General features: G+C 44.9%; 1 protein-coding gene across 4 annotated transcripts in view; it reads right to left on the reverse strand.

The window, feature by feature from the left end:
* LOC146257578 (neurobeachin-like) overlaps positions 1 to 12,364 on the reverse strand; it is a 144,582-nt gene that overhangs the window by 121,830 nt on the left and 10,388 nt on the right. The window lies entirely within an intron of this gene.

Consider the following 12,364-nt stretch of genomic DNA (forward strand, 5'->3'; position numbering starts at 1 on the left):
TTACGCTATACAAGAAGCCCCTCAAGCATGAAACTGGCCCTTAAGGCATTGAACAGCACAAATAGTGGCAGGTCATCCTGACTGAAGATTGTCAGGGCCACTGGAGAGCAGGCCAAAAACCTCCATGGAATGCAGTAGCCTGATTAGTTCAAAAGATGTGTTCATATAACCTTCTCTGGCTTAGACCCAGACAAGGACTGCAGATATCTGTAGACCGCACAGCCGCAATGCTCAGTGAGCCAATAACAAATGATAACGCGAGGCTCCACATCTTGTAAGCTTATGAGGTGAGGAGAGAGTAATGTGCAGTCTGAAGCGGATCAGCGCCCAGGCTGTGGAGACAACCGCCATAAAAACACTGCATGCACTAACAAGTCCTTTACTAAATATAGAAGCCATGTTAACAGTGATGCAAAGGGAACAGACTGCCAGAGTCCTCATCTCCTTCATTGCCTCTTCTCGATCTACCTAACCCTGCAGATCTCCTTCTCTCCCATCCACCACTTTCTTCTTGTCATTCTCAAAAACATCAGAAAGAGATTAAATGCAAATGCAAGCTTGCCAACCCTGTTCCTGGAGATCTGCCCTCCTGTAGGTTTACACTCCAACCCTGCTCCTGGAGATCTGCCCTACTGTAGGTTTACACTCCAACCCCAGCTAACAAACACGACTCAGCTTATCAGCTAATTAATCCTACAAGAGGCTAGCACTTCAGGAACAGAGTTGGATTGTAAACCAATGACAGGAGGGGGGTTTCTCTCCAGGAACAGGGTTTGACAGGGTTATATGGAGATTTTCATTTCACCTCCCTGGTATGTCTTTACTAAGCAGTGTCTGCACTGTCTGTGGCTTGTGATGGCATCTTCTAGTGTTAGTTATTATCCCCACCATTAACAAGTTGTTGAACAAATGAGGTGAACCATTGAAGTGTTAAAAGACCATCTCATTATTCAACACAAAGCTAGTTTATGTCCCTAGCAGTGCTTAAACTGAACTCCACTGCCTACTTTCTAAGCCAATATGATATCCAGTTTTTGTCTCACCATGTCTGTGGATTACAAATGCATGTGTAATTTAGTTTTTCTAAGAAATTTTTAATGCGACTTAGTTAAATACTTTTCAAGCTAAATGTGGGCAGACTGCAGTGGAGCACAGGAGATGTGGGCTGAGATCTTCCGTCCTTCTATTAATCTCTGTCTTCACAGGCTGCCAGATAGGCTGTTTGGAGGAGTTTAATGAGATATTCCCAGTAATTTACCCCATTGTGCTACAAGTGGTAAATGAAGACATCAAATCACAGATTATACTCAGATCACCACAGCAAGAAGGAAGCTCTCAGTGTTTTAGAGTAATCACTACCCGATATGAATACCACTTCAGCAATCTCACTTATGCCATATAATCAATGGTAACAACTTAATGACATATAACTGTTTGTCTGTGTATATTTAATTAAACATTTAGTGTGGTTTTCCCATGTCACGAACGCAGTAGAAGTGAAGGCTGGATGTTTAGGATTCGCTTTGCCTAAGGGCAGAACTTAGAAATACAAACTACTTCAGTAGGCTAATATTTGCCAGTCTATTTTCTGCATGTTCTATTTTACATCCTGTTAGGTCACTGTCTTGTAAGAGACAGCACCCATAAAATGATTCAGATATGGCATCGCTTTTGGTGCAGTGCACTAATGCAATCGTTTAGATGTTATAGTTGTACTGTCGTTGAGATGTTATTCCTGTTGCACCTTTCAGCCGAAATGTAGTTACTTTGCAATGTGAATGGTACAGATTATTCCTTAACTCTGACCACCAAAGTACAGTTTTTACTGCTGGACTTTCTTTGAGCACTATTTGCATGTGTTTCTACTAAATGCATCAATATTCTTAAGAACAAACAGCACTGCACTGTATGTCTGCTTACACAGTAAGATCTTGTCAAAAAAATTCTACAAAAGGCCAAAGCCATAATGCCCAAAATATTGTACAAGATAATTGCTGCAGTGAAATATTATCAAACGGAAATGATGTCTATTGCATATTGGCAACTAACGACAATCAATAACCAAATGATTCCTCCAGAGACCACAGAGATCCAATCAGTCTCATTCTGAAACATTGTGTTTTATTCTCCGAAATCGCATCTCTAGGACATTTCTCAGATTGATTCAAAGAGAGAGAAGCACTGCAAACAAAACATTTTCCTACTACTTTAATTTGAACAAACCAAGAATATTGATGGATATTTCTGAAGCTGATTCTCTGTATGCCAGTGCCAGAATATTCAGACTACACATGAAATGTTGTATCCAGGTGTACCCTGCCTGCACAGAACAGGAGGTAACTGATGTTTCTAAGTAGACAGCTCAGTAAACTACTAAGGCTCCCTAAGGCACCCAGCGTGCACGATGGACAGCAGAGCGATGGGAGCACATGGATTACATAAATGGCAGATCTTGGCAAGTCTGCAGCAATGGAAATAGATTCAGTGTGAGCTGAGGATGGGATGTTCTCTTGCATCTCCAGTCCCGGCACAGTGATGAGCATCAAACAAAGCAGGCCCAGTCTGAAGCCTCCCCCCAGGGCTGGAAGTGAATCAAGGCTGATCTGGAGTTCTGGCAGGAGATGGCTTGTCATTCAGGGGGTCTAGTGTCAGCTTAAGCACTATCGGTCCCTGTACACTCTGCCACAATTTGCATGTAAAGGGGAACGTGGTATTTACAATAGTATACGAATGCAAAGAGATTGCAAATGGCCTCCATGTAAAACAGGAATTCTGCTTTCTATACAGCATCAAAGACGTGCAAATGTAAAGTAAATGTGTGTACAGAACCATGTGACACACGTACTGACACTGTTAGGGCAGAAGTGACAGAGGAGCAAATTAAACTGCCAACAATGTTTGCCTTTCAAATTATGAAAGTATCTGCATTGGGACTTTAATCTGGGGGTTGCAGACAGGAGAAAAGCTAGCCTATTTCTTTACTCCCCAGAGAGGAGCAGACCTACCTCCTGTGGAATTACCTAATCATATTATTTCAATTAAGGATTTAGTTAGGGATTATGAAAATGAATACTTTTTTTTATCACAGTAGCTAGAGTGCAGAATTGAAATGAGCAAAGTAGAGTAGAGACAAGTCATAATCTTCTGTGGTTGTTGTCCATATAAAGGCAAAGTAATACAGACCATTATCATTTACATTTTTATAACTGATCAATTTCCTTAATTGTTATCTTATACACAGCACAACTGTGAGCATTCCTGTCATTCCATTTGATTAGGATTTACAGCCACATTCTTGAGACAGACTGAATTGCAGGGTACAAGCCCCTCCCCCACAACCCCAAGTAGAAAAATCATTGTGTCCTCAGACACTGATTACAGTACACACTGTCTACATTCATCAGAGTTTCACTGGACAGCCCACAAGCCCATTGCAGATGGGTAACATTGTTGTGAGAGAGAAGTTTCTGGAGGTTGAGGGTGTTTAGTGTGCTGAGGGTGGTTAGTGTGTTGAGGGTGGTTAGTGTGTTGAGGGTGTGTAGGGTGTGTAGGGTAGGGTGGTGATGATGTTACATGGAGGAGGCCAACACTGCTGAGAGCTTAGCAGAAATACCTGTGTGGTTAGACCATTCATTATGCATGTGTCTGCATCTGAGAAATTGTTGTCCATCACAAAATCTGTGACACCAAAATAATACAGGTGAAAGCAAATGACCGTGTTTATTCTTACATGAATTTCAGAAGTGTCTTCCGAGTCATGGCATCATTTACCACAGACTGGGAATTAGCATGGCTGCATGTGAGCTCTGAAGACTTCCTCCAATCTCTGCTCTTCTGAATAGGCTGGGCTAGAGACTCACCGTCGCCATGGTGACAGGCAGCAGAGATTGGACTTGAGACGGTTTCCAAGGCAAGCCAACACTGGCCACTAAATTGGGTGAAAATAAATAGAAGTGATGTCCTATTTACAGTCGTGCTGGCTACTGTGAAGTGAGGAACTGAGGTGAAGAACATCGTTCCCATAGTTTAATAGGAATATTGTGAGAAGTGAAACAAGTCTAAAGAAACATGTTCAAACCTATCGTAGCTCCTAGACCCATTACATATTTAGTGTTGGGATTCCTCAGCTCTATCTGGCTAGCTTGCACACCTACAAAGCACTGTACAATCAAACAATGTACAATTGTTGTCACATCCACAATACATTCTAAAGAGAAGCCATTCTCTCATGTTACTATCCTGTCAGCTGTAACCATTATAACCAGGAACTATCACACTAGCTGTAACCAGTTTACCTTCACTGTAGCCAGTGTTCTATAACCAATAATCTAAACTACAGAGTAAAGTAATGCTGGTTGTGTAAACAATTATTTCACAGTAACTTTGTTAGAACTTTGTTAGATACTTGCTGTAATAAGGTACAGCGGCCGTGTTATGGAAGATTTTGTTCACTGTCATTTGTATTGACAGAATGTAAACAGGAAGTCAAAACAATCGAGTATGTTTGATTCAGTTTGAAGAGCTTAGTTTAAGCTTGCCAGTAAGCACTCAGAGAAAATAAGGACAATGTGATAGGAATTACAGACTAACTCCCACCATGTGACTGGACTGTGATTGAGCAACAGGAGAACAACAGTCTGGATAGATCCATCAGGTGCCTTGTCTGTCGGACTGGTAGAGATTTGAACACCTCTCTTCTTCAATGCAACTCCCAACAATGTGTGAAAGATCAACCCAAGCTGTCTCTGCAATGATATCGATGGTGTAACATACAGTACAGGTGTTTGAGAATACTACTCCTTCAACTATACATCTCTTAAATATAAGAACATTACATAATTCTAAGAATAATTGGCAGGCTTCCCAGCCTGCAGTCTCATTTTCATTAAAACCTGCCTCAGCCCAATTACACACCTCACAGGGGGCTGCTTGGAGATGTGTGTGTGTGAGAATGTGTGTGAGAGTGTGTGAGAGTGTGCGTGAGAGTGTGTGTGAGAGTGTGTGTGAGAGTGTGTGTGAGAGAGTGTGTGTGAGAGTGTGTGTGAGAGTGTGTGTGAGAGTGTGTGCGTGAGTGTGTGTGTGTGTGTGACAGTGCATGTAAGAGTATGTGTGAGGCTCAAATGCTCCCCAGGCTACTGACAAGGGACTCATACCTACAATGTGTTGTGTGGGATTAGAGCAGGATGTCTGTCAGTACAATCACAGGATTACACAGCATTTGTGTTTTGCCTGCTAGTTGAGATACCTAGACAGCTTTCATTTCATGAGGTGGCTTTCCAATAACGACAGACTATGTACTTAGTTGTGGCAGGGTGTGTGACTGACTACATGCACATCCTGGAGAGAGTCAAGTCTGAAACCTACCACATACATAACAACATTATTCAACACTCAATGATGTCAATGGAATCAACATTGTCTCAACAAGATGAGATACAGCTGTGATGGTGGAGGTGAGATCACATCATTATGCTTCGCAGGAGCTGTTTAAACCTGAAAACGTGATGCTATATTTAAAAACTGAGAACTAAGACGAAGACTAGATGGCAAACAGGACTGGATTGGGTATGTGTGTGTGTGTGTGTGTATGTATGTGTGTGTGTGTGTGTGTGTGTATGTATGTGTGTGTGTGTGTGTGTGGGGAACTGGGATGACCTTGTGGTGTGAGACATCCAACAACCCAGCAGAACCATGATGAGACAGCCCCAGACACAAGAAGCAGAAGCCCCAGACACAGGAAGCAGAAGCCCCAGACACAGGAAGCAGTAGCCCCAGACACAGGAAGCAGTAGCCCCAGACAGAGGAAGCAGAAGCCCCAGACACAGGAAACAGAAGCCTTCAGACCCCTTTTCTTTCTACAGTCTTCATGGTCACTCTCATGGAGCTCTCTCATTCCAAGTCTCCAAAGAACAAACCTGTAGTGTTGTTTTGAACATATTTGGTTGCAGCAATTATTTGAATTGAAACTGAAAGTTATATCTTTTATCAAATCAGTAGTCCCTTTGCAAGTTCAAGAAAGCCATTTGTGGTGTATTTAAGAGGAAGAGAACAGTTCCTCGCTGCAGCAGAGCAGCATGTTCTGAATACCAATGGCCCAACCAGGGAGACGGGGGGATCGTCACCCTCTACCAGCGCTAATAAATCACAAGAAAATGAAGTATGGCAAACCCCAAAAGGCCCAGACTACGGTACACTATTTATCTAACCCTAACCCAAACTGAATAACATGGTCTTCAGGCAGGCGATTTACGAATGCGCATGATTCAAATAAAACAACAATCATAGGATTCCATCTGAATTGAATAGAAAGGATTTACTGGCTTTTATGACACTAAAGCCTCCTGAAATTCCCGGCTGATTGTGGAATAAACTGAACAGAAGTTGAGAGAGCACACCTTACTATGCAGGCGCAGCAACACAGCCCCGGGTGCTTATAAGAGAGCGATACACGATGCAGTCACGGAGCTGCTATCTCAGTCTGTACCCCAGGTTTCAGCACTGTGGACAGCTCCTCCCCTCCCATACTGACACTGCTGGGATGTCATTCAGTGTGGCCCAGCATCTCCCCAAGACAGCAAGGCCTCAGCGAACAATTAACATGCACCTAAAAAGGCTTAAGTATAGCATCTCAAATCTACTCTACCGTCTGCCCTCATATTCGATGCGCCGCACTGTCATGTTGGAAAGCCAGTGAACACACAGTCCTTTCATCAGAAGCCAGTTACCAACATAAAAGCAGCAGGCTGATAAACACGACATGCTGTATTTAGTAAAGGCAGATCAAAGCCCAATAATCCTGGCTGTCTTTTTTAACAGGGCACTTTAGTAGAGCGTAAGAGACCACTTTGCCTTTGTTCAATTTCACCAATTAATCACACCGTTTTAACCAACCTCGTCCACAGCGTGTGAGGCGAATCTCTACAGGAGAGAGGCACGGTCCAGCAGGGAGAACTTTAACTCCCCCTAATACTCCTCCCTCCTTACACCCCCCCCCCCCCGCGCGCGCGCTAGGACAGTTGCAAAGGTGTCCTATTCCCTGCGCTGTGATGTGGCTGCACCTCTCTGAACCCCCTGCCTCTGCCTTCGAATGCCTGGCTCTGTCACACAGGAGCCAGGGCCAGTTCCTCGCTACTCCAGGGGGAAAAGAGGGAAAAGTAAAACGCCAATCTTGCAGGAAATACTCCTGACAAACGGAGAGGCTGTCATGCGAGAGGAATAAACCAGGAAGTCTGGCGGAGCGACGCTGCAGATCAGAGGGAACGAGGGGACCGCTCTGCCAGCGGACAAACGGCAGGACAGCCACGTAGTCATGGCAGCAAGGATCTCATCTCCACCGAGAGAGGATGCCCTCATTTCTATCCCACTTAAGAATCCGTGCGAGGCCGAGGGCTACGTCCACACGCCTCTACACCCACTGACTCCTCCCACCTGCCAATAACAGGAAGGCAACAGGAAACAATCTCCTAACAATTTGGATACTTCATCCAAAACTTGGATGAAGTAAACTAGCTGCTTAGAGAATGGAAATGCCTTCAATGTCTACAGATATGGCACCTGTTGTGAAGAGAGGATATTCTAGTGAACAGACTTAGTTCCTGGTGCTGTGCTATAACATACAGTGTCAGGGACACGCTTCCCATTTCAGCTGCATGATCAGAATGCTACAGTATGTCACTGTGGCTCCCAGCTCACCTGCAGCAACTTCAAATATCTTCTTAAAATAAATATTACACGTCCTAAAAATAGCTTCACTCTGAGTAGACTGATGCAAAATACATTCTACTTAGGGTGTGCACATGGTTGACTGCAGAAGCAGAAACATGACCTTTCTTAGGGGGGCGCTGCACAAGGACACAAACTAAACCCACCACAGCTTCTCCAACATAATCATAAGTGAAAATGCCACGTCAAAGAGAAGTAAGAAAAATGCCATACAAAAAGGCTATCTTCATACAGACTAAGTATTACTGTAGCACATTATTGAGAAAAGGTTGTACAGAGCTCGACTTTGATTCAGACAGATTGATCTTTCTCACTAATGGCACATCAGGAGTCTGATAAGTACTGTGGTGTTCAAAACACACAGCAGGGGCACGAGGGGAGAAGGAGGGTACTACAGTACACACCAGAGGGCACAGAGGGGGAAGAGGAGGTCTTCTGCAGTCAGATTGTGAAGGTTAAGAGCTGAAGCCTTATTCTTTCCTTGTTCTCTTTCATGCTCTGGTGACAAATGGTCTACTTTTTAACATTTGGCATAACTAAAAGTTGACAGCCAACTTTGGAAACCATGCTGTTAGCCAGTCACCTTGAAAATACTCTGCAGTGCAGCATTTGGCCTAGTTCACAGTGGTGGATCCAGTCCAGGTGATATAATACCACATGAGAAAGCACAGATTTCTCATAGAAATGAATCTCTCTCTGACACACCTTTTTAATTCTTTTCAACACATATATGATAAAAGGTGCGGGACATTAACCCCACTAACCTGGAGATTTGGGTGAAACTACACTCCCATTTCAGACATAAGCTGATGTTGCATTGGAGAGTGAGAGGTGGGGAAGGTGTACTCGAGATGGGGAACTCTGGGATGAATATTCTATAGGAGAGTAGAAATGGGGAACTCTGGGATGAATATTCTATAGGAGAGTAGAAATGGGGAACTCTGGGATGAATATTCTATAGGAGAGTAGAAATGGGGAACTCTGGGATGAATATTCTATAGGAGAGTAGAAATGGGGAACTCTGGGATGAATATTCTATAGGAGAGTAGAAATGGGGAACTCTGGGATGAATATTCTATAGGAGAGTAGAAATGGGGAACTCTGGGATGAATATTCTATAGGAGAGTAGAAATGGGGAACTCTGGGATGAATATTCTATAGGAGAGTAGAAATGGGGAACTCTGAGATGCTGCGACACACCACTCCCTTCCACTCCCACTGCATGCTCTGGGCTGAGAACATATGCTGTCCTGATGGTTCACATAAAGCGAGGAGCCTTGCCCATAAATCAGTGTGGTAAGCCGCTGGGCTCTCTCTAGAGATGATCTCAGAGAGATATAGTGACTAGAGGTAGAGAGAGAGAGAGACATACACTCACAGTCACTAGGGCAGTGAAAGTCCTTAGAAAACGCACTGAGAAGATTGAGAGAGAGAGAAAGAGAGAGAGAAAGAGAGGGAGGAGATAGAGAGAACAGTCCCAAGGTCTTGTGTTGCTAGTGACAGTGATAAACAGAGAATAGGGCACTGCAATGCAGACCCAAAACTAGATACCAGACACCACAGCACAACACCTGATTAACTGTTCACACTCATCACACCCTGACCACACACTGACCATACTGTAACCACACTGTGACCATGCTGGGACCACACTCTGAACACACCCTGACCACGCTTTGACCACACTCTGACCAGGCTCTGCCTGGGTAGCAAGTCATCAGTATGCTGGTCACACGGCTGCCGGCAGGAGAACAGTAAATGTATGTGACAACACAATGCAGCTTCATCCAAAACCCATCGTCCATTCATGAGCCCTTAAGCCTGCCATTATAACAAGTCATCATCCACTTCTGTCTGCTTAATCACACAATACACATATTGATAGATGTACAGGTGAACGTACATATAGCATTGCAGATTGCATCATATGATGGTAGATGGTTTCACAACTGCCCAATATTGCATTGTACACAGATAACGACTTGATTTGAAAACCATCAATTCTATCCAGGACAGTGATCAAGATAGCACTAGAGTAATCTTTCAGAAACCCACCATCTCAATACTGAAAGAGAACCGAGGCAACAGAAGCATACAAATTTCCTGTACCATCTGTGTGATAGCAAACCAGTAATATCACATGCCCCCCCCCCACACACACACACCCCAACCACACAATGAAAGGCACTCTGGGTGGTCTTGATACTTGGGTTAGCTAATACATTGTAAACTTCTGAGTTCAATTAAAAATACTACACTTCCTATCCATCTACTGTACTGCCTTCAGTTCAGTAAAATTAAATGTCAAATCATGAATCTGTCATGTGATAACATTTACAGTATAAAGGCTAATGCTCACTATAATCTTGCCCATTACATTTTTCTTTAATCTTTCCACTAGCCTGGGTTCCTTTTTCTCCATAACCATTTAAATCCTTTATCTCACACTTAACAAAGTCAAACACAGAATTTAAATGTCTTTCCATTTAGTTACCGTAAAGCTGCAAAATACTGCACAGATCTCAAAACAAGTCTATCTTCCCCTTCCTTTCCCTCTTCTTCTCTTCTGCTCCCACTGTACTACCTACTGATGATTGGATGGAGGGGGGGGGCTTTCCTCTGTACCTACTCCCCCTCCACGCTCACAACCCCCCCCCCCCACACACACACACACACACACCCATGTGCTTTTAAATCCACACTAATCCTCCTTAACTTTCATATAATTTCTATTTACATGCACTATCAAGCATCTTCCATGGGTTAGACATCACACGCTGGAGATCCCGGCTCAGAGAGGTGAAGCATGCAGACTGTGAGCACACTCAGCAGGCTGTCTCTGTGTTCACAGTGACAGACTGTTCCAGTGCTCAAGCTGAAAGGATGAGCTGATGTGATATTCACCTCACTGACTACCATGTCATTAGTGATAAGCTGGAATGTAAAATGGAAATTGAAAAGAGGGAGAGTTTATAACAAGATTAAGAGTTTGGGGGAATCAAGGTTGATGTCCCACAGTGAAAGTGGGCCTAATTCCACAGGTTAACTGGCTTTTCTCAACCCCAGCACACGCAATCTGCTTAATATGGGATTTAGTATTAAGCTTCACCAAACAGGGACAATTTTTACGCACTCCCATTCCTTCCATCCCCCACATGCAAAGACCCCCAAGGACCCCACCAGAGACCCCCCAAGATGGCTTTGTCCCTCCGAATAATCACATGACAAGATGTCACATGACAGGATAGGACCTCCCGGAAAGACCACCAGGGGCCACCCAGACCCCCCCCCCCAGTCCCCCCTTGAGCCACCCTGGTCCTTTTCTGAATTCCTGGGCTTGAAATCACCAAACTCACCCACCAGGTTGCCCGTCTTGGACGAGAGGTTCCTTATGGCCTCATTCAACTGCAGCATCCCTGGATAGGGGCGAGGTAGGGGTTAAGTAGGCCCTCACAGCTCCTGTTTGATGCGGCTGTAGGAAGCCTTTCATGCCATCACAACAAAGGCAACCCAGCAGAGCTGTGTGGCAGGGAGACCAGGGAAGAGGCTGTAGCAGGGTTAGGCAGACCTGCTGGGGGAACATCAGAGACTCATCTGCTCCTCTCTCCTCAAACGTATCACAGAGGCAGCAGCAGTCATGGCTATGATGTCCATCCACAGATGTTGATCGCCCGGCCGCAGCTTTGGTAATCCAGTCAGATGTGTTCACACAATGAGGTGCGGCAGTGACACAGAGCTGGGATATGGTCCACAGGGTCTGTGTTGGGATGATATCGTGCCGTGTTCACACAAACCCTGCCAATAGTGAAGACGAGCCAGGCCCGTGTTCCAGCCTTCAGCATGCTGCCAGTCCTCTTGGTCATCACTTTCCAAAACACTCGTGTTTCCTTCACGCTTGTAATGCTAATGCACTTTCCACAACTTTCTATTTAGCCTGCTCCTGCCCTAAAGTGTACCTTAGGGCTAACACCTGCTCCACTCACCCTCTCCCCACTCCTCCAGACCCCCCCCCCCCCCCTGCCAGTATTCCATTCTGCCCACTCCCCAGAAACCCTGTTCCCCTGTAGCTGTAACTGTCTCCCCTGGCCTGTGAGTGTAATTACTGCCTGCCTTCCCACCTGCCCGGCCTGTCTGTCCCAGCCACATCACGCTCATTACCCAGAGACAAAGGGCCCGTCTGGCCTCACCAGAGTCCACATGCACCGCTTGATCTTAGTGACCTTGTCTAGAGACATCCATGGGAGTAGAGCTGGGCTGGAACAGAACACCACAAACGCCATCACTCCTGTACCGCGACATTGCACCCGAGTACAAGTTATGCATCTTATGTTACATCACTGCAACCTTCACCCCCCCGGAGATCTCATTTTCCTAAGTGATCCAGCTCCAGTACAGGGACAATGTCTGGTTTCTTTGTGAATATATACATAACTTGATAGGGGATTTTGCTCGGCTCATGTAGCTCTGTTCAAGAAGCCCAGCTGGATCTTATTGCGTCGTCGTCGCTTTGAGGATCCTCCGCTGCGGGCCGACCTTCATAGGACCCGGCAGTAGCACATTTCAATATTCACAAGGTGAATATATCTCTGACTCACAGAAGGAACTCAGTTTGCCAGGGCAGAGAAGAATCAGAGGGTGAGCA

The sequence above is a fragment of the Hypomesus nipponensis genome, chromosome 15 (genome assembly GCF_054491055.1).
Source record: "Hypomesus nipponensis isolate SF chromosome 15, ASM5449105v1, whole genome shotgun sequence".
NCBI classification, from domain to species: Eukaryota; Metazoa; Chordata; class Actinopteri; order Osmeriformes; family Osmeridae; genus Hypomesus; species Hypomesus nipponensis.